This window comes from Lontra canadensis, unplaced genomic scaffold (assembly GCF_010015895.1).
Source record: "Lontra canadensis isolate GAN:19392208 unplaced genomic scaffold, GSC_riverotter_1.0 scaffold75, whole genome shotgun sequence".
Classification (NCBI taxonomy): domain Eukaryota; kingdom Metazoa; phylum Chordata; class Mammalia; order Carnivora; family Mustelidae; genus Lontra; species Lontra canadensis.
The window spans coordinates 2,289,434-2,313,521 of NW_022631069.1; the positions used below are offsets into that span (position 1 = coordinate 2,289,434).

The 24,088-nt window shown below is 41.8% G+C and overlaps 1 protein-coding gene across 1 annotated transcript in view; it reads left to right on the forward strand.

Moving 5' to 3' along the window:
• Positions 1–24,088, forward strand: part of SPAG17 (sperm associated antigen 17) — a 236,085-nt gene that overhangs the window by 39,582 nt on the left and 172,415 nt on the right. The gene's annotated exons all lie outside the window — the stretch shown is intronic.

Below are 24,088 nucleotides of genomic sequence, written 5' to 3' on the forward strand. Positions count from 1 at the left end.
GGGTCATACTTTTTCCTGGTAATTATTAAGTGTGTGATGGTATTAAAGGGAGCTGTATGATTAGTGTATTGCAAAGTGTTATTTTCACCAAAGGAACAATGTAAAAATGGCTCAGAAAGTGTTTCCTGTACAAGACTAAGACACAGCTGTTATAATTTTCCACGAGTCAGCGAGATTTGGGCACATTTTCCATCCTATTTTAACCGACATGAAAATAATGACAATTTTTAGGTTAATGGTCCATTCTGTATTTTTAGCAGATGCTTAACACGAAAGTCTGGTCTGGCTGACCATTGGGTTTATGGAAGGACTTAGAACTCATGCTCAGTGCAGGGGGATTGCCTCTCATGCTGCCTTGTTAATATCTAACTTACAGCTCACAAGAAGCTATAAACATTCAGTGGTTAATTAGAATATCACTTAAAATTTGTCAGGCACTGTTTTATGGCTCTTCAGACTGTAAGCGTAAGGATTTTTGGATCTTTCTAGGACAAACTTGTTTGCACTTTATTTCAGTGATCTAATAAAGTTTTTTATGTGTCTCAGGTCTTGGATGATTTCCTAATGGACTCTTTAGTATTGCCTGAGTACTATCAGAACAAGTTTCATTGGATTTATTTACACTTGACAATAGTGTGGATTTTATAGCATTAACTCTTGCTATGCTACTCTCACTATCAGGAAAAATTGATTCTGTGCTTTTGGAGTCAAATAAAATACCTTCTACCTTTTGTTACGATGTTCTCAGTGTGCGTGCTCCAGTTGAAACATTATATGATACTTAAAATATTGGAAGTTTTCTTCTGAAGTAGCCATAGAAATCCCTGTCCAATTCTTGGGCCTGGGACCAATTAGCCCCCCAAAGGACTCTTTCTTCTTCAAAGATGCTCAGTAAAAATCAGAGATGATAACAGGCCAGTTTTGATGTCTAATCTGGACAGACATTTTGACTTGGATGTGGGATAGCACAATGTTACAAATCCAGAGTTCAGTTAGAAAGCCATTCCTCTCCAATATGTGCTGTGACTCTGGGTTGTGAATCCTTCACTCAGGGGAGGTCCATTTCACATCTGGCTCTACCACATTCTTCCAGTGGAGCATTTGGGCCGTAAGCCTCCCACACCCACTCACATACCCTTTCCTGAATGGTTCCAGAAGAAAAGGGAAGGTGGGATGAGCACCACAGAGATTGGTTCTCGGGTATACCACACATGCATCAACATCGATTTGCTTTGGTAAAAAGAGATATAGAACATAAAACCAACTCAGTCTCCTGATCAGCATCAGTCAACGACAGAAGGCACATCTGGAGAAGAGGGCACATTTCCAGTCTTAGTCCCTTCACACTTAGGACCTGTTTGGCAACTCTGTCGCTTGGGACCTCATCCCAAGTGAGTTGAAAAGCTGCTGGCAGTGCCTACTGAGAACCCCAAGGTGGTTGTGATAGTGAATGGTGACCTTGAGAGAGGTCCAGACCCAAACGCTTCTCGGACTTGTGAACTTTTAAGACTCACAAGTCTGTTTCTGCCTGAAGTCTGGCACAGTCTGTAGCAGCTAGGACACTGGCCGCAGTTAAACTCCTCAAGAGCCTCTTTGCAAGGTCTTATGTTTTCTTTCTCCACCCTGGGGAAGAAAAGGTCATCTAAGAAATTTGTTTATGCTGCATGCAATATTGGTAGAGTTCTGTGTCTTCCATTTTGGAGGGGAAAGCTCAAGAACCAGGAACTCTGAAGGCCATACCCTTACATTTACGTCCATTTGTAGGCCACCCTCACTGGCCTTAAACTGGAGCCTCGTCGTTCTCACTTTAAACATAGTTCTAACCAGTTCGGCTTTCTGGATTCCTTGCCTGCAGTCAATTAGGAGCAGCAAATTAAAGTGAAATGTCACCATAGTGCAGTTCATCCATGAGTAGTAAAATAGCGTCAGAACCACATTACATATTTGCAATAATGACTTGAAATGTCTGGGCTAGCAAAGACCACATTCCTAAGTGATTTGCTCAGGTTTTCACTTGGATGGCTTGGTGTTGTGTACACACAGCCTCATTCTGAAATTGTGTAATTTCCCGCTGAAACTTTAGAGTTCATGTAGCCATAGGATTGTATATATGAGAGAGAGTATTTATTTATAAACCACAGTTCTTTGAAAATGTGCTTAGATTTGTGCTAATGTGATTCCACAGAGACTCGGCTACAGCTCATTTGTTCATTCACCTTCTCTTTTTGGAAACCATGTTCTGCTCTAGCAGGAACTACTCTAAGGACCCCTACGGGAATGGGAAGAGAATGTTCTCCTTTGTGCATGGTCTCAGGGATGTTAGCTATTCCTTTATTATATTATTAGTAGTAGTTGTAGTATTTAAAAACAAGGATGAAAATTATGATGATCCCATTCACTGGCCTTACATATGAACATAATTTCCAGCTTGTAATCCTATTTGAGGCTGTGGACTTATATGAAAATGGATATACAGATATTGTCTGCATTATATAGACACCAGCTTTTACCAGATAGTGGTACTTTATAAATACCAAACAATTAACAAGTACATTCTTGTTCAACACTAGGGGGATTGCACACTATATAGACAATGGGGGAGAGATGAATATTATAAAGACTCTAACCTCAAGAAGCTTAAGGATTAATTGGGGGGGAGGAAAAAATATATCCTAACACATAGTAAATGGTCAAAAAATGTTTGTTAAAGAAATGAAGGGGTGCCTGGGTGGCTCAGTTGGTTAAGTGTCTGCCTTCAACTCAGGTCATGATCCCAGGGTCCTAGGATAGGGCCCTGCATTGAGCTCCCTGAAATTGCCGTGAGAGTGGGGTTATGAGTGGGATCTAGAGAAGCCTTGTGGAGAAGATAGCATAGGGAGGGAAAGGAAGGGTAGTTAATTTTGGTCTTTTATATATTAAAAGATCAGTTGGTTGAATACCTGACTCTTGATTTTGGCTCAGGTCATGATCTCAGAGTTATAGGATTTGGCCCCGCGTTGGGCTCCATGGTGCTGAGTATGGAGACTGCTTAGGATTCTTTCTCTCTCTCTCTCTCTGTCCCTCCCCAACTCACACTTTCTCTATCTCTCTCTCTCTCTCTCTCTCTCTCTCTCTCTCTCGTAAATAAATGAATATATAATTCTGATTAACCCATATCACAATTCTTAAAGGAGGTATAAATATTGCCATTTTACATATAGGGAGATGGAGACATGGAGAAAGTAGGAAGTTTATTAATTAGAATATTGAAGAACTTGGGTTTAGCCATAGTCGAATCCATAGACTCAAGTTGTTCTTCTTTACCACAAACCCAGGATTTTTCCACTAGACTCTAAGCTGTCCACCCTTGGATGAGTAGGTCTTGGCAGTCTTGACATTCAAATGTGGGAGAGGACCTTCCAAGAAAAGGGAAAGCTCAAGCAAAGGCATAGTTATGGGAGAAGAGTGAATAGTACTAAATTTATAATTGCCTGGTATAAGATAAATACTCAGTAGGAAGGGTAAATTCTATACATGCTTTAATTGCATCTTTAAAATCCTGAAGATGAATATCTATGAGAAAATATTTCAAGTACGCAATAAAATCCATGCTTTAAGATCAACTCCCGAACTTAAATTTATTTGCTAAATATGCACAAATATTTGGCTGCAAGTGTCACTCACTTCAATGGCTCACAGAATCTGATTTGTTCATTTGCAGGTTTATTCAATCCTGTCCAAAATCAAAAAGGAAAATAGTTGGAATCATTCAAAGCTGATTGAAATGTTCCCTATGTGACAGGTCTACATGTTCCATACATGCAAAGATTCTCCCACCTGTGTTTAATCTGATACACAGTATGTGTGCATTATTAAGAGATATACAAATTTTGGACATTGTGACTTTGATGAATTAGAAAGAAAAAACTACCCATTGGACAGGGGTTTGTTAATTCAACTTCTCTGAAGTCAAGGTCAACAGTTTTAAAGTTTTAGACTCCACTCTATGTTTGGCTTTGTTTCACGATGGTGATCATCGTACCTTCCAACCCAGAAATAAGCAACCATCCAGACATGGGCTGTAGTTTGCCCACCTGTGATTTATTCAGAAAAGACAAATTAGATCACTGCAAAAAAACTTTGAAAAACACAAAAGCTTGCTGAAACAAAAAACATCTATAAAGAATAAACATTTGTATGCCCTAGTTGGTGACTCACTTATTTTAAAAATTAATCAATTCTATGCAACAAACAACCAAGACAGTCTGAAAGATGATGTGATACAGTGTAGTTTTATGAATACGAATAATTGTGAATTTTCCTCTTTATTCTTACCAGTTTAAAAAAAAATAAGATGTTATTTTTTAACTGATGTATTTTAACTAAAATATTTCTGTGGACTTTTTTATTGGGAGATGATTAAATACGGAAAGATTCTTCTGATGTTAGATTTGAAAGTAATGAATCAAATGCAGTTTAAGAAGATACAGGTTGCAAATTTTATAAAGATCTAATTAGTTTCATCACGTTCTTAAGATACTTGGCAGGTAAATTGGATTAGTATCCCCAGATGTAATCATTTCATTTTGTTGGTTCCTATTCCTATGCATGTAGATACATTCTTTAGCTCCTTCCCCAACATGTATTCATTATAACTCACAAGTAAGACCACAGACTTAATTATGATCTAGTTGCTTCCCTAGTCCACATTTCTAATATGAAATTCATTTTTTTAACAGTGCCTCACATTAACAGTCTATTCAATGGAATTGTGAGCCCTTATTTGGGGTGAGGAGTGGGGAGGCTTGTCAAAATGAAAAATGGAAAACTCATGCTTCAGAGATAGAAACAAATAATATGTGAAAACTTTTAAGAGGTTTGAAGTTATTAAAATGGCAGATCTACTGGGACCAGAAAGCAGTATGTCATCGAAGGAACGAAGGAAAAGGGAGACAGGAAGCATTCTCTGGCCTTTTCAATCCTGCATTTTAAAACAAAACAAAAAAAAAATCAGGAAGAATTGGAAGGTAGCCAACATAATGCCGTTATTTCATAGAGCTTAGGGACACACCAGGAAATTACAGGCCAGTTAGTTTAACTTCACTTGTAGGGAAAGTATTGAAAACTGCTGCAGGAGATCAAGTAAAAGGATGCTTAGAAAAGCACAGCTTGATTAAGGCAAGCCTGGCCAGTGTGGTTTTCGGAAAGGGAAGGTCATGTCTTAGGAACTTGTTGAAATTCTTTGAAGCTATTATGGCCAGTACAGTCTTCAAAGAACACAGCAAGGCCCAAGATCTGCGTATCTTTTCCGTCCCCCACCAGTCCTTGAGGGATGCTTGCAGAACATGGCCCACATCAGGGCCTTGGTGTTCCGGGTTTCGAAACCACTATCAAAATAGCAGAAAGTAACCTCGGATGGAACATTTTTAAAGCTGGAACCAATTAATACAACCTGATATTTATAAATGTAAAATAAAGACTTGGAACAAAATTTAGGAATATTGAGCTGTAACAAAGTAGTACTACACTGGGACTATAAAAACAATCTGGGACTTATTGTGCCAAAATCTGGGCTTTTGGAGGCATTTCTCACCCAAGGAAGGGAAAATGAGGAGAAATTACAGTGCTAGAAATGGTCGTAGGGTAAAGAGTTATGAAGAGTTGCAACCGAATGAATTTTGTCAAGATGGGAAAAGGAGCAGTCAGATGTGTTAACAACCCTGAGCCTCTATGGTCCTGGAGAAGGACAGAGAAGCCCAGCAAAGAAAGTTGAGTCCAGGCGAGTCCATGAGAGGGGTGGAAGGTCAGAGCTCCATTGCTTTAGGAATGGGCTCCTAGGGAGCAAATATGTTTGCCTCTCAGATCAGAAATCTGGAGTTCTGTTTTCAAAGAAAAGCATAACTCAAGCAAAGACATTGAAAAACATCCAAATCATGCCCCCCCCGCCCAGCTCTTTTCCACCCTGGAGCACAGACAGCTGGCCAAGCCCATGTATTTCAGGAGGAAGCAAGGGATCATTGGTGAGGAGTGGAATCAGAGGCTGAGGCCCCTGGAATTCAGTCCCAGGAAACCACACCATCCAAGCGCTGGTGATGGGGTTGCTGATCAGACCGTCAGTCCATGGGAAAACTGCCAGACAGGATAAGAACCTAGTCAAGAATCCCAGGACAGAGCTATCAGAGGAGGAGAAGCCACAAGAATGAAGCAAGGTTCAGCTCGTGAAGAGCAGCCATCACAGACAGTCTTGGCAGGGTGGGTCCTGGAGCTTCTCCAACATTCTACACTCCATACCCACTATGACTGGAAGAATGTCAGAGAAGGAATCAGGAACACTGTATCGTTCTATTCCTCTATCTAGGACTCTGAATAATCTGCCTTTATTACCCTATTACCAGGGTAATAATAATAGTTATGATTTATTGACTACTTCATTTATTGCAAGTCTTATGTGCGTGGTGCTTCATATATATTAGCTAATCTAATCTTCTCAACAGCCTGCCAAGAGATACTTATACGAACAATGAAAACTGGAGCCTCAGACAGGTTAAGTAACTCCATGACTCAGAAGCCTCTCTTCCTTCTGCTTGCATCACATAAAAACTGAGGGTCAGTAGTTGGGATTCTGCAAGTAGTTGTTGTGGTTTAACATCTCTTGAATACAAGCTACTGCTAGTAATTAGAATTAAGTCTTAAACCTCTCAGTAGTTCTGTGATACGTTTATTGCTTTTCCTTCTGCTCTGGTGAAGCCAGTGGTGTATCTGCACATGAGGGAGGTGCCAAACAGTCTTGGTCCTATTCTTGAGCCACCCTGATGAGGGGCTTCTACCCCAATGTTCAGATCACCTGGAACTTTTAATTCTAACATTTTAGGTTTATATGGTTAAGGTAACTAAGTCTTTGGGAGAGGTAAGAGGGAAGGATGGGAAATGAGAGAGAAGTTAATACATATGCATTAGAGATGAAGGTGTGGAAAGAAAGAGACCTAAGCGAATTAGTGAGAGTGAATTTCTAGAGCCTTCTGCTAGTTTGGTGAGACATACCCTTAGCAATTAGATGCACAGATCCAAATGAGTCTGGCTGGACTCCTGCTGTGATTCTACTGCCTACTAGCCATGTGACCTCAGGCACATTCGGTAACTCTGTTGTACCTGTTTTCTCTTTGTAAAGTCAACGTTGATGGTGGTATCTGCCTCATCAAGCTGTTGTGATGATTAAATGAGATAGTAAATACAAAACGGTTAGCATAGTGCCTGTCATACAGTAAGTGTCCATTAAAGTTTGGCTGTTATAGTTGACCATTATGTTTTAAGTTTCTCTTCTCAGTCATAATGGATGTTGGCATTTTGTACTTTAGGATGTGTGAAAGAACTAGAAACATCTATGAGCAGGATATATTTTTTAAATTTTTTATTATAGTAAAAAACCCATAACATTATATTTACCATTTTCATTATTTCCAAGTATATCATCTAGTAGGGCTAAATATATTTGCATTGTTGCACAACCAGTCTCCACAACTTTTGATCTTATAAAACTGAAACTTTATATCCAGTCAACAACTGCCCATTTCCCCCACCCCTAGGCCCTGAGGACCATCATTCTACTCTTTTATTTTCCTTATGAATTGGAAAGGAAATTCCAATTTCCTAGATACCTCATAGAAGTGGAATCGTACAGTATTTGTCTTTTTGTGACTGGCTTATTTCATGTAACATAATGTCTTCAGAGCCCATCCATACTGTAGTATATGTCAGAATTTCCTTCCTTTTCAAACTGAATAACATTCCATGGTACGTACGTGTAACATTTTATTTATCTGTTCAACCACTGATGAAGCTTTGGGTTGCTTCCATCTCTTGGCTATCGTGAATTATGCTGTTACGAACATTGGTATGCAGATTATGAGCAGGTTTTCCACCAAGTGGAATACAACTAATGAAAGATAAGTTAATTGCTAGTTAAGAGGAAAAAAGGCAATCTGATGGTCAAAGGGTATTTGGGTTATTTTATTATACTAGTCCTCATTGCCATGATGAAAACTAATATACATTCTTCTTCTTTGTTATGTCTTGGAAGGGATAAATATGACTGAACACCCTAAGGAATAAACAAAAGTAGTACCATTTCTCAAATAATAATAATTATAATAATAAAATCTTACATTTAGGTAAAAAGAAGGATTTTGCAACCACTATCTCATTATGTCTTCACACCTTCATGTGAGCTGAGCTGAAATCTGGTAGCGACTCTGTAGCATAAATGGGAAAATGGAAACCTAGGAACCTCAAATGATTTGTTCCCTGTCACCAGCCAGAGTTAAAATGAATGTCAGTCCTCCTGACTCTTAGTCCGGTGTTCTACTCTTCACCTAACAGAAAGCAAGCCTCACTCATTAAGAATTTCTTATTTATTCTTGCATTTCCCACAAGATCATTTTAGACAGTTTATAGATACAAAATTTATATTTTGTTAAGCACATATTTTAACGTGCATTTTAAAAATAAAAACGTAATACGAACTGGCAGTGTCCCAACTTCATGGCTTAGGATCGAGCCGTATTATTTTTTTAACTTGCTTTGCAGTATGTTTAGAGAAAAATATTAGCCGCATAGTATAGGTGGTACACAGTTTTGGCTAAATCATCAAGGGATGTTCAATGACTAAGGGTTAGGAAATGCTTCATTTTCATGCATCCCACAAATATTTGAGCATCTACTATGTACCAAAGCTATGATGGAGTTTATTTTGGTGAATAAAACAAATATAATTCCCTGCCCTTGCAGAGTTTACATCTGAATAGGGAAGGCAGGCATTACACAAAGATCAAACAAGCCAACAAATGTATACATAATTATGAATTGGGGTAATTGTTTTAGATCAGAGAGAATGCTTTAGACTGAGTGGAGATGAGCTGAATGACAAAAAGGAGACAACTGAAAAGACGAGGGGAGAAAATTCAGGCAGAGGGAACAGCGGGTACAAAGAACATGAGGCGGGAAAGGAAAGATGTGGGCCTGTTAGAGGAATCAGAGGCCTCCGAGCCTGGAACACAGAAACCGAGGTGGAAAGGGGTGGAGGCCAGACCTACCAAGTGGGTCCTTGTTAGGAAAGAGTTTGTGTTTTTGCTTCATAGGAAATGGGAAGCCATAAAACCCTTTAAAGAGGAGAGTGACACAATCTCAGTTCTTGTTTTAAATGTTCTCTTGCTGCTAAGTGAAGCCCAAATCAGGATAGAGTAGGAGGCGCATGTGGGAGTGAGTGCACCAGTTAGGAGGCTCTAGGAGAATCCACGGGGAAAAGGAGTGCTGACAGATACGAGTGTATTTAAAAGGAAGACTCAGCAGATTGGTGCCAATGTGAGATGTGAGGGGTAGGGGAGAAGTAGGCATAAGGAGAGACTCCCAAGTGGCGTGAGAAACTGAGCAAAAGTATCTTCTGATATAGAGAAAATCAGAGTTTAAATTTGGGGGAAGTTTGAAAGTACACTTTGGGATAGGGTAACTCTGATAAACCTGATTCAGTGCTGGTGCATGGTAAGCATGGAAGAGGTGCTTGTTGTCTAAAAGACCTCACTTATTAATGCAGGGCTAGTGAGGGTTCCTGGTCGAGGCAGCAGGGAGTAAAGCACATAGCTTCCTTCCTTCAGCCATAGTGGTTCGGCGGCACTTCCCAGGTACTAGCAGCTCCAGGCCCTCCCACCTTCCCTTGGTGGGCTCCATGTCCTACACAGCCGGTTCCTGACTGTAGCTGATTACCCTGTGGTCCACAAAGACATTTAGTTGGCTGCAGCTGTGTTTGTATGTGTGTGATTTGTGATATAACTATTTGTTTGCTATAAATACAGGTCGAAGAAAGTTTTCAAAACCACAGCCCAGAATCCTCTCAATCCATCCCTCTTCCTCTTGAATTTTCCTCTCTCAGTCTCTCACGTAGCCCTGTGCTAATGGATATAGCAGATCCTCATCCTAGCCCTCTCCTTGCTCAGCAGACGTTGACTGAATTTCTGTTGTACGCTAGATAATGGGCACAAGATTGAATTGAACCACGTCTCTGACCTCACAAGCTCTTAGTGGATAATTTTGTAAACAACGGGCTTGTTCCCTGCTATTTCATTTTAATACCTTGCAGCAAGTCTGATGGAAGAGTTATAGATTTAATCCCCAGTTACAATGGAGTCTGCTCTTCATTGAGCCCTGCAGCCGACCTTACTTGTTGTTCACAACTTCTAGCAAGATGGGTAATGGTCCCCAGACAGGGTGTGTTGGAAAGAGGAGGGCAAGAGGGCAGGACACACCGAAACAGTCAAAGATGCAATGAACATACAGAAAACCTGCTTCCTTAGAGGGAGAAAAAGTATTGCTGGAATTGAAGTATGGTAACAATTTTCATGCTTCTACATGTTTTTAATACAACGTCTATTTCTGAAATTCTAACTCTTTCCTCGATCTTTGGTTGCAAGGAAAGGAAGAAGAAATGCCAAAATCGAGGTGAAAGAATGGACTATTAGAAATTCATTTATATTTATTGAAAAGCTTCTGTGCATATTAAACACTCAATGAATATTAATTTGAATGAATGAGTTTCAGATAGATATTTTTATACAAAAAATGCATCCATTCTTTTATTTCACAAACATGATTGGCCACAAACAACCCTCAAACATTGTTAAGGAGAAAGATAATGTAAGCTAGTTAAAATACGGTCTCTACATTGCTTCAAGAGATGTATAAAATGCATGTAATTTTGAATTTAGTATGTTCACACATAGGAAACCAATCCTACAAAAACTCCTACTGAGAAAAAGTGAAATTGTTTAACAAACCCCTGCCTTTAAAATTTCATATTTCAGCTCATACTTATTTGCATTATAATGTGTATAACCATTTGAAATCTACAGAACTCTGATGGTGAGTGAGGCCAACAGAATGCCCAACATAGTGTCCTGTACTACCCCAGGCACTCCCAAACTAGTCAGTTTATCATTATCTTAATAGCCTTTATCAAGAATTTATGTGGAAAAGACAGACTCAATCTGGCCTCACTCATTCACCAAGAAATCTCCGGTTAGATTATCCTATTAGTCAGAAGGAATAGCTAATTATTTTAGTTATTCAAAGTCTTATCCTTTTATCTATCTCTGGAGCTACAGGGAAGCAAAGCAGAGTCTAATAACACGTGACATGTGACCACCACTGGGTCTTCATCCTTTATGAGGAGCTAGTCTTATACTGCATTCTCAAAGATTCATTTTAGGACTATCACTGAGAAAAAGAAAAGGGCAGATCCTATCTTGACTTAATGCAATGGGCTAATATATTACTTTTCATAACTAATAAAATTTCAAGGACTGACAGCAAATTTCTGACTTGCTTTTCCCCCAGTAAAATATCTGCTTTGAATTATACAGAAAGAATTCTTCCTCCTGCCAACTTGTTTCAATTCCCTGTACAAAACCATGCATAGAACATTGTCAGAGGTTTCCTATAGAAGTTCATTTCAGGATTCCTCAATCATTGGAGGAATAGACACACACACACACACACACACACACACACACATACACTTCTTTTCCCCCTTTCTTTGGAGCAAGAAAAGGAAAATGTATTGCACTGGTAAGCTCTGTGTATGGTGCTTTCCCTTTCTGAAAGCAGAAACAAGGATTAGTCATCAGATGAGGGAAAGAGTTTTTGGGTCTCACCCACGGCCAGAGTCCTGTTTCATGTATGCAGACCCACCCTGTGTGTAGGTGGAGTACGCAATTGCTGTGTGATGTGATTTAAGAGGTGCTGGAAGTCCTGCTTGTCCAAAAATAGCCCCCACAGCCGCCTGTCGAGTTCAGGCACAGTGTCCATAAAACCCTGGTTTAAATTAAAAGAAACTGCATTTTCAGAATGTTAACCCATCATATCCATTACCCTATTAGCATGACTTTACTTATCGGAGATAAAAGCTGGACCCCAGGGGAATGTCCTTTGTACAGGGAGAGGCGGGAAGGGGTCAGCAAGGTCCAAACCTGTGGGCCATGGCACAAGTCACCGTCACCAGAAGCAATTTCTTCCTGACCATGAGCAAGCTTGCTGGAACTAAATCTGTTGCACCTTCATCAGTCAGGCAGCCAGTCTTTCTGGAACCACTGGGAAGATGGCATTTTCTCTTGCAGCCAATGCTCTTCACTGGGACCCTTAAGGAAGACAGGAGTAATACCCACAGCTCACATTTGGAAAATGCCCCTTTGAGTACAAAATACTTGAATACCTAATGTCAGATTCGATCCCAACCACAGCCTCATACATCTTACTACTCTCAGGTGACAGATGGAGAGAGTCTCGAAGATGTTAAGTGATTTGCCCTGCCCCAACCAACGGCTAATCATGGCAGAGCCCCATGTTGGAACCCAAACCTTCTGACTCCGAACTTCACGCTGGTACTTCCAGGAAACACAGTCCCTACCGTCAAGAAGCTAATGGTTCCGTTTAACCCACTTAGTGATTCACCTAAGCAAAAGAGCAAGCGCCAGGAGGTTTTTCTAGTGTTATCCCTGAGGAAATGTTTCCCCTTGTCTTCAACTTTCTAAAAGAATGGGGCCAAACGCAGGCAGGCTTTGGCAGGCACAAATTCACAGCATTCCCCAGGGAACAAACATCCCCCACTTAGAGGACTGACCACTTTGCACAAAGTTGCAAAATGCAACAATGAGCCAAATTGGATAGGCAAAATAAAAACACGAATTGGTGGAAATGAACTTAGGTTTTCTCTAGAAGCCCTGGGGATTCAGGGGTATTTTGAGACTAGATACAAAGTGGGGTATTATTATGACGTGACTGTGAAACCTAGGATTTCTACCTGGCCCCATAACGGAACACACATGGCTCCATTTCTTTACAGTTTTGAACGAACTCTGGCTCATCCCTTTTCCATCATTTACAACACACAATTCATTTCATACTCCTTCACTGCTAAGTGCAAAGTACACTGAGTTGAAGAGAATTATGTACAGATTAGACTTAGATGTTTCTATTTATTAGCCAAATAACCCTGTTCGGATGTCATCTCTTGTACGAAACCTTCTTGGATTCTCCCAGGCAAAATTCATCTTTCCCTGTTATATTGTGGTTGGTTGTTTGTCAGTGAATCCCCTACTCCGTAGTGAATGGCGTGAGCATTAGAAGGCATGTGTTACTCATCACTAAAACCCCAGTGCTCTAGGCTAGCAATCCTAAACCATTGTGATCACGTATCCCATCAGTTAAAAAACATTGAGAATTTATTCATGTACATTGTGTGTGTGTGCATGTGTGTGTGTGTATGTGTGTGTGTGTATGTGTACAGAGAGAGCGAGACAAAAAAGTATAAGAATACAAACATGACAGGGGATCCTGGGTGGCACAGTCAGTTAAGCATCTGACTCTTCATTTAGGCACAGTTCATGACCTCAGGGTGGTGAGATCGAGCCCCCAGTTGGGATCCACTGACTGTGAAGTTTTTTGGTTTTTTTTTTTTTTTAAAGATTTTATTTATTTATTTGACAGACAGAGATCACAAGTAGGCAGAGAGGCAGACAGAGAGAGAGGTAGAAGCAGGCTTCCCGCCGGGCAGAGAGCCCGATGCGGGGCTCGATTCCAGGACCCCAGGATCAAGTCCTGAGCCGAAGGCAGAGGCTTTAACACACTGAGCCACCCAGGCGCCCCTCCACTGTGTGTGAAGTTTGCTTGAGATTCTCTCTCCCTCTCCCTCTGGCCCTCCCACTCCCACTTGTGCTCACTCTCTTTCTCTCTCTCTCTCTCTCTCTCTCTCTAAAATAAATAAATAATCTTTAAAAAAAATAAAACAATTAGCAACCTAGCACCATTTGCTTTCCCAGGCTTTGAGCACACCGGCTTGGTGAGAGAAGGTCTGGCTTGGTGTTCATCCACACTCACTCATTGCAGGGTGCCCTTTCACAAGGTACAACCTGCACAATGTTTGCGAAGGTCTGTGTGATTTGCGTACCCATTCTCTCATTCAGTACGTGCTCCTTTGGTTGATAACCACGTGCCAATCACAAAGCTAATTCCAGTCTTCAACCTGGAAAACAGAAACAGAAATGAGCAATTCTGTTACTGTATGATAACAAAGAATTTTTAAAAGGTGCAACGAGTGCACAGAACAATGCCTAAATCTTCCTAAAGTTCTGAGGGAAAGGCTTTAGGGGAAAAAAGCTTAAGAGCTGAATGGAGCTTTTACAAAGTAACCAAGGGGTGGGAATTCTAGGCAAAAGAATCAGCTCATTAAAAATCATGCAGGCCTAAGATGGCGCGGCATGCCCAAGGAACTAGAAATGACATGGAAGGAGGAGCCAGGAGTGAGACTGGACACATGGGTCAAGACCAGGTCATAAAGGGCTTGGCCTGCCCTGAAGAGAAGTGTACGGTTTATCTCAGAGGTGTGAGGGCCACTGAGGGATTTGGAGCTGAGAAGCAATATGAGAGGGAGAGATGCTGGGAGCCTTCTTTGGGAGGCGGGTATATAGCATTTACATTGTGTATGTAATTTATTAACTGTTTGATTATGAAAGCAATGCACTTTAATTGTAGAAAATGTGGAGAATGTAGGAAAAGCATAGTTCATATAGCAATAGCAAGAAAGTACTGGAAGTCAGAAGTATCTGTAGAATATTCCATCATTCAGGGGCGCCTGGGTGCCTCAGTGGGTTAAAGCCTCTGCCTTCAGCTCAGGTCATGATCCCAGAGTCCTGGGATAGAGCTCCGCATGGGGTTCTCTGCTCAGCAGGGAGCCTGCTAACCCCCTCCCCCGCCTGCCTCTCTGCCTGCTTGTGATTTCTCTCTGTCAAATAAATAAAAATAAATAAATAATCTTTAAAAAAAAAAAGAATATTCCATCGTTCAGAGATGTGTGCTTCTTTTTAAAAATGAGAATGATGTTATGAGTGCTTTATCTATGTGTGAGTGTGTGTGTGTGTGTGTGTGTGTGTATGCCACAAACGATGACATTAGCCTTTCTAAATCCGTATTCAGTGTCTATATAATAGAAAGCATATCTCTAGTTTGTAATTCACATAACCACGCCCCCTTTTGCTAAATTTAGACTGTTTACTGATAGTTATGACCCTGATTGTTTCCTTATGAAAAATTTCAAGAAGAGGAATAACTGAGTCAAAATATGTAAGTCTTTTTAAAGCTCTTGACCCATATTGTCAAAATGCATTTGAGACAATTTGTGCCAATTTACATTCCTTCTAACAGTTCCAATTTAACCACACCCTCTTCAACACTGTTTTTTTTTTTTATCTCAGTCAATTCGATAAGAAAAGTTGTAAGGTTGAACATTTAATCGCATTTTTATTGACTATATTTTATGAGTATGGAATTCATTAAAGTGAAATGATTGTGGAATTCCATTTTCAGATTTCTTCTGATAATGGGAGGGGATCTTGTATTGTAAATCCAAATGGGGAATGTTTGCTTTAAGTGATTTCCAAACAGATTTTCGGTGCTGTGAGGCACGAAAGGGAAAAGCCGTCACCCACACAAACTCAACAGTGCCCCAAAGGAGAAGGACACATAATGTAAGAATGCTGAGAGAGGCACAGGAGGGGCCTCCACAGAAACTAGACTGAGGGCAGGGGCAGTAGGACCCAGGGAGAGTGATCTCTGATAAGGAGTCTGGGAAGAGCTGATGGAGGAGGCTCTTTGGTGTGAGCTAATCCAATTTCCACCCTCTTCTTGTCTCCTTGTGTCAGTGGTGCTCAAAGTGGCATGCCTCAAAATCACCCAGAGAATTCATTAAAAATGTCACTTCCAGATCCCGGCTGTGGTCGTATAGATAGGGGGTGTCTTCGGGCAAGTCCAAGAACACACCTTCTGTGCTAGCACCTAGGAACTTCTGAGCCTGCACTTGGAGAAATCAGCCTCCCTGTGTCCATATGCTGCCCAGAGGGCCGGGAAAGGGCCATTCTTCTCCACAAGGGGCTCTCCATCTTACTCTGGAAGCCCCTTGCCAACCACCCAGAACCTGACTATGGCTCCACTTCTTCTCAATCCTCCTAACATTCTCCACTGCTCCAAGCTGCCTTCATGCTATCCATTATTTCTTTCATTCTGAGTACTTGTGCCAGTGCTGTTCTGGGAGCTGGAGGAACAAAGGAACATGCCATCAGAGGCCCTTGCCTTTGTAAACATCCAAAGGTCAAGATACCCAAAGGGAAACCTTTTGGGTTTTGCCAAAGGAGCTGACCTGAGAAGGGCCAGAAAGTGTTCGGGCTTCACTCATTGCTCTTCAAGGTCAGTGGTGCTGCCTGCTTGCCCACAGCTTTGTCTGTAGTTTCTGGGCAAATTAGAATACCTCTAGTAAACATATATGCTTCTAGCACTAGAAGCAGAGAACAAAGCTGGAAGGGAAAGGTACAGAATATAAACTCTGAGATATACACTCAAGCATTTTGAAGTGTGCCATGGGTTACCAAGACCTTCCATAAGCCTGGGTTTTTTGCTCCATATAAGCAGGCACTGAAGATAAAATCCTGAGACCCAAAAAGAGACCTCTATACATCTGATCACGTCTCTCACCTGCTTAAAACTCTCTGTGTCTCCTTAGTTTGAGGATAAAGTCCAAATTCCATTAATGTGTCATTCAAGACCCTGGTGTCCTCACCCCTGGGGGCTTCTCCAATGTCAATGTTCCTTCAGTCCTTCCCCCATTTCCCCACCCCTCTGCCATTTCTGTCCTCCAGTCACCTGTACCACACCCCCCAACCACTTTCTGGTTTCCTGACTATGTCTCTCTCTCTGGCTTCAGTCCTTCTGCCTGAGATCCCATCCTTCCTCCCATCACCCACCACCTGACCTCAGTCACAGTCATCCCACTGATCCTTCGAGACTCCCTCGGGAATGACACCTGCAGAAGACCTTTGCTGCCTCTCTGAGTTTGGAGGAGGTGGCCTCCCATGGCCACCACAACCTGTTCACCTCCGTCACTGGGCAGGGCACAGGATACCATAGGGCATGTGCATAGGCTGTGCACACTGTGGTCAGCCTCCCCATCTCGACTGAGAGCTTATCATGGGCAGAGGCTGCAGCCTTTATCTCTAGATCTCCAGTATGTGGAATGTAGTGGGTGCTCTGTAAAATATCAGATGAATGACAAGATGGATCCTTAAAGTATGAGCCAAGTTAATTAACTCATAACCAAGAATGGCGCCATCTCAACAGTTGGATGGTGAAAAAAGGAACATCACCAGGATTGCACCACAAGAACAATCTGTCTCTAGAAAAAGTCTCTGAGGAAGAGCAAACAGCATTGACGGTACACCCACCAGAAGGCCCCAGTTAACTCAGATATATCCAGGCCAACAGGGAAATCCAAGCATGGGTGAATCATGAGAGTAGGCCTCCAGATAGTGGTGAAATTTGCAATTAAGCATTTTAAAACATGGTTCACAGTGACCATCTGATTCAATTGGTCCAGTAATTATTTAGTAAGCATTTTTTATGTTCTAGGCTTTGAATTCAAATCAGTGGGGAAGAAATAAATAAAAACTAATGCCCTTACAGGAAAGAGAAAGAGAAGATAAAGTGTGTATTATATTAAATGGTAATAAATGCTATGGAGGAAAAGAAGCACAGAGTGTTGAGGAGTGTGGGCAGTAGGGGGTGGGATTCTCATTTAAATATGGTGGTCAGAGAGGGTAAAATTGAGAAGGAAACATGTGAATAAAAACCTGAGGGAGGTGATGGAGTTATGAGGCTATCTGAGGAAAATCCTCCCAGGCAGGAGAAGGCTGTGTGCAAGAAGGCTCTGGAGTGTATTTGGTGGACACCCAAGAAGATAGTGTATGTGAAAGAAGTCCTAGGAAAGGAAAGCAACATGGCATGGGTTCAGATCATGGAAAACTGATCTGGAGCTACTGAGAGGATTCACCAGGCAATAGGAGTATGGGGTTCACAGTCTGAGCCTAAGGAATGGAAATCTTAAAGGAGTGTCTAAACTGGTGGTCTGGCTCATAACTTCTTGGTGTTGCATTTCAGACTCTTCTGGAGTTCATGGAAGAAAATCCTAGCCAATTCTAGAAGTTAGCAGCCGATATCACACTGCTTAGAAGGTGTTATATTTAACCATCAGTACCACCGTTTAACCCCAGTGCCCATGGGCAAGTTACTACATCCTGGGGGCCCATGAATATTTATTGGTAGGTTACTGGATCCTTACTCTGAGATGAATAACCATGTCAAATGACACTGCCAGAGGGGAGAATCAATACCCTTGCTGCCTCAAATAGACCGACTCAGGATTTGGGGCAAATAGGAGGCTCTGAGAAGGCCATCAGTTGATGAGCTGAGATGGGGAAAGCAGATGGAAGGAAGAAGACAGACTCATAGCTCTCTAACGCTATAGCAGATAGGCTCAGGATGGCACACGTTGAACTTGCTTTCTCAGGCTGACCAACCATCCTGCCTGCCAGGGACTTTTTGTTTTAGCTCTGAAAATACCACACCCTGAACTCCTCTGTTGGCCATTCTAGTATTAATATATAAATGACCTTTGTCCTAGTTCTTAAACTCCAGGGTATTTAGGAATCCCTAGAATGCTTGTTACAATTTCATACTCTCAGGCTCTCACCTCCAGATGTTGATTTGGTAGTCTGAGGGGTAGATCCTGGGTCATCTGTATCTTTAATGATGGTCCCAGCGATTCTGGGCCGGGTGGTCCACAGGGCACACCAGAGGAACACTATGGGGACTGATGTGGCATCTATCTGCTCATAAAGGTCATTGTTGGTGGACAGCCAGGAGACACCCATATTTTATATGCCTTCTTTCTAAGTAATGAGTCAAGGAGTTGAAGAAGGGACAGGAGAACTGGAAAACAAGCCCTTTCTATGGGACCAGTCTGGGATCAATTTAAAGCTGGGGGCAACTCCACCATTCACGATCAAGCTAGAGAAACACTACAACTTTCCCATAATGGTGGAAGAACAAAGTACACTGGGAAAAAGCAGAGAGTGCTGACACATTGAAAACATTCTTCACCCAGCAGGACATTAGCAGAAATCCCACTGCAGGCTGTCTTCTGAAATGGGCAATGTGGTGACTATATATATATATATACATATATATATATATTTTTTTTTTTTTTTTTGAGGCAATAACTTAGAGTTAGCAAGGGATTCTGGGTGAAACAGGCAGCATGTGGGTTCAGTGCACTAGCATGAAAGGCCACAAAGAAAACCAGGTACGAATCAGTGGCTCCCAAAACTGAGGTATGTCCAAATCACCAGAGAGCTTGTTGAGACAGAGTGGGAGCCCCAGAGTGGCAGCATCGGTAGGTCTGGGGTGGATCCCACGTATCTGCATGTCCCAGTGGGTTCCCAGGTGATGCTGGTGCTGCTGATCTGGGAAACACACCTGGATTATCTCTGTCTGTGGTGGGGTTTTTTTGTTTTATTTTGTTCTTTGGTTTTTTTAAGGTCTCCATTAATTTGAAAGTATGAATCTCACCATATCGATATCAACTTGGTCACCTTACTTCTACCTTCTAACTTGAGCAAGTAAAACTAACACTGCCTTAAGCCAAAGAGAACGTACTGGCTTGTATAACAAGAAGCCCAGGCAAGGCTCAGGATAAGCATAGACCATGGTTCCAGCCCCACTTCCTCTAGGCTCCGACCCTTCCTTTATCTGTGAGGTGGGTGAGGGGGGTGACATGGTGGCAGCAACATTTCCTCATGCCTTTTCCCAGAGCTCTGTCATGACAAATCTAGAAACCCCAGAATACCACTCCTCACATCCCACTGGCCTAAACTAGATCATGGGCTTATCCTGAACCAATACTGGATGGGGTGGCGGAGGGGCTAGGATCACTTCCAGTACAAACAGGTCTGCCCATGGAGCCATGGTTGCCCTGAGGCACATGGGGCCAAATAGGAGAGGGAGCAAATGCCTGAAAAAAAGTCAGATTCTCCTAGGAAGAAAGCAAGGATAATGGGTATGCACCCATCACCTCTGGTCTGGGAGGTGGAAAGTGGTATCCAAGCCAAATGGCAAATGATGCTTCTAATGCTCTGGTGTCGGGGGCCAGATGTGCAGGGAGCAGCCATGTTTAGACAGCTGGGTCTCCGATGACTAGCCGGGTCTTCGGTATAGGACTCAGACTGAGGCAGGATTTCAGGAGAATGACTTGGGATCTAAGGAGGAGGAGGCTAGAAAATGGTAGCAGCTGCCAGCCAGAGTTTCTCCATTTCTAAGTTAGTGCCCGGCCCTGGGACAAGACACAAAAGGAGCCTTAGGGAAGGTAACTCTCAAGGTTTACCCTCTTGGAGTTCTTTCTAGCTGAGCCTGACAATTAGATTGGCATTGGTCAGACGAACAGGAGAAAAAACATACACACTGCCGTAAGTTTTATGTGATGAGGGGACCCTCCTAAGGAAATGAAGATCCTCAAAAAAAAACAAAACAAAAAAAAAAAAAAAAACAAAAACAAAAACAAAAAAACAACCCTGCAGGACTTTATATTAAATTGAACAGAGAGGCAAGGCCTGTTTTTATAGAATTCTGTCTCAACTTCTCATCCTTGATAATGATAATATTTAATTTCCTCTGGTGTGGGGAGGGCATCTTTCATATGGAAGCTTTTATCTACTGTTTTCATTAAGAAAAAGGGGAATACCAGAAGGCCCTTCTTGTGCCTGCTGTTTTTTTAAGTGTTTTAGTTCAAAATAATCCTTATGCCAAAGTGGCATATTTGGGGATGGTGTATTCTGCCCTCCTCCATAGCCATTAGGATCAAGAGTTCTGAGTCTCAGGTTCCCACTAGGTGTCAGTGGAAAAAAACAAAACAAAAAACAAAAAAAAACAGCTTAGCTACTCAGATTGGAGGAGCCAGGTTGGGGCTAAATAAGTAAGAGTATCAAGAGTATTTAAATATTGGGGAGGAGTCAGGATGGCGGAGAAGTCGCAGGCTGAGACTACTTCAGGTTGCGGGAGATCAGCTAGATAGCTTATCTAAAGATTGCAAACACCTACAAATCCAACGGGAGATCGAAGAGAAGAAGAACAGCAATTCTAGAAACAGAAAATCAACCACTTTCTGAAAGGTAGGACTGGCGGAGAAGTGATTCCAAAGCGACGGGAAGATAGACCGCGGGGGGAGGGGCCGGCTCCTGGCAAGCGGCGGAGCAACGGAGCACAAAATCGGGACTTTTAAAAGTCTGTTCCGCTGAGGGACATCGCTCCAGAGGCTTAACTGGGGTGAAGCCCACGCGGGGTCAGTGTGAACTCAGGTCCCGCAGGGTCACAGAAGGATCGGGGTGTCTGAGTGTCGCAGAGCTCGCAGGTATTAGAACAGGGAAGCCGGCTACAGAGACGGAGCCGAGGAGTGAGCTCACAGCTCGGGGTTACCTTGAACCGGTCGCAGGCTCCGTCAGCTCGGAGCACGGCCAGAGGCCAGCGTGACGGGAGTAATTGAGCGCTGTTCTCTGATGGCGCACTGAGTGGGGCCCCGGGCTCTCGGCTCCTCTGGGCTGGAGACTGGGAGGCCGCCATCTTCATTCCCGTCATCTGGAACTCTACGGAAAGCGCTCAGGGAACAAAAGCTCCCGAAAGCAAACCCGAGCGGATTACTCAGCCCGGCCCCTGGTAAGGGCGGTGCAACTCCGCCTGGGGCAAAGACGCTTGAGAATCACTACAACAGGCCCCTCCCCCAGAAGATCAACAAGAAAACCAGCCAGGACCAAGTTCACCTACCAAGGAGTGCAGTTTCAATACCAAGGAGAGCAGCGGAATTCCAGAGGAGGAGAAAGCAAAGCGCGGAACTCATGGCTTTCTCCCCACGATTCTTTAGCCTTGCAGTTAATTTAATTTTTTTTTCTTTTTTAATTTTTTTTTCTCTTCTTCTGCTAAATTTTTTTTAACTTTTACCCTTTTCTTTTTTAACGTTTTTTAACTAGTTTAATATATATATTTTTTTCCTTTTTTATTTTTTCATTATTGGTTTTCTTTTTTTATTTGTTTCTTTTTTCTTTCTTTTTTTTTTCTTTCTTTCTGAACCTCTTTATATCCCCTTTCCTCCCCCTCACGATTTGGGATCTCTTCTGATTTGGCTAAAGCATATTTTCCAGGGGTTGTTGCCACGCTTTTAGTATTTTACTTGTTCCTTCATATACTCTTATCTGGACAAAATGACAAGGCAGAAAAATTCACCACAAAAAAAAGAACAAGAGACAGTACCAAAGGCTGGGGACCTAATCAATACAGACATTGGTAATATGTCAGATCTAGAGTTCAGAATAACGATTCTCAAGGTTCTAGCCGGGCTTGAAAAAGGCATGGAAGATATTAGAGAAACCCTCTCGGGAGATATAAAACCCCTTCTGGAGAAATAAAAGAACTAAAATCTAATCAAGTTGAAATAAAAAAAGCTATTAATGAGGTGCAATCAAAAATGGAGGCTCTCACTGCTAGGATAAATGAGGCAGAAGAAAGAATTAGCAATATAGAAGACCAAATGACAGAGAATAAAGAAGCTGAGCAAAAGAGGGACAAACAGCTACTGGACCACAAGGGCAGAATTCGAGAGATAAGTGACACCATAAGACGAAACAACATTAGAATAATTGGGATTCCAGAAAAAGAAGAAAGAGAGAGGGGAGCAGAAGGTATATTGGAGAGAATTATTGGTGAGAATTTCCCCAATATGGCAAAGGGAACAAGCATCAAAATCCAAGAGGTTCAGAGAAACCCCCTCAAAATCAATAAGAATAGGTCCACACCCTGTCACCTAATAGTCAAATTTACAAGTCTTAGTGACAAAGAGAAAATCCTGAAAGCAGCCCGGGAAAAGAAGTCTGTAACATACAATGGTAAAAATATTCGATTGGCAGCAGACTTATCCACAGAGACCTGGCAGGCCAGAAAGAGCTGGCATGATATATTCAGAGTACTAAACGAGAAAAACATGCAGCCAAGAATACTATATCCAGCTAGGTTATCATTGAAAATAGAAGGAGAGATTAAAAGCTTCCAGGACAAACAAAAACTGAAAGAATTTGCAAACACCAAACCAGCTCTACAGCAAATATTGAAAGGGGTCCTCTAAGCAAAGAGAGACCCTAAAAGTAGTAGATCAGAAAGGAACAGAAACAATATACAGTAACAGTCACCTTACAGGCAATAAAATGACACTGAATTCATATCTCTCCATAGTTACCCTGAATGTTAATGGGCTAAATGCCCCAATCAAAAGACACAGGGTATCAGAATGGATAAAAAACCAAAACCCATCTATATGTTGCCTACAAGAAACTCATTTTAAACCTGAAGACACCTTCAGATTTAAAGTGAGGGGGTGGAAAAGAATTTACCATGCTAATGGACATCAGAAGAAAGCAGGAATGACAATCCTTGTATCAGATCAATTCGATTTTAAGCCAAAGACTATAATAAGAGATGAGGAAGGACACTATATCATACTCAAAGGATCTGTCCAACAAGAAGATCTAACAATTGTAAATATCTATGCCCCTGACGTGGGAGCAGCCAACTATATAAACCAACCAATAACAAAATCAAAGAAACACATCCACAATAATACAATATTAGTAGGGGACTTTAACACTCCCCTCACTGAAATGGACAGATCATCCAAGCAAAAGATCAACAAGGAAATAAAGGCCTTAAATGACACACTGGACCAGATGGATATCACAGATATATTCAGAACATTTCATCCCAAAGCAGCAGAATACACATTCTTCTCTAGTGCACATGGAACATTCTCCAGAAGAGATCACATCCTAGGTCCTAAATCAGTTCTCAACCGGTATCAAATGATTGGGATCATTCCCTGCATATTTTCAGACCACAATGCTCTGAAGCTAGAACTCAATCACAAGAGGAAATTTGGAAAGAACCCAAATACGTGGAGACTAAACAGCATCCTTCTAAAGAATGAATGGGTCAACCAGGAAATTAAAGAAGAATTGAAAAAATTCATGGAAACAAATGATAATGAAAACACAACGGTTCAAAATCTGTGGGACACAACAAAGGCAGTCCTGAGAGGAAAATATATAGCGGTACAAGCCTTTCTCAAGAAACAAGAAAGGTCTCAGGTACA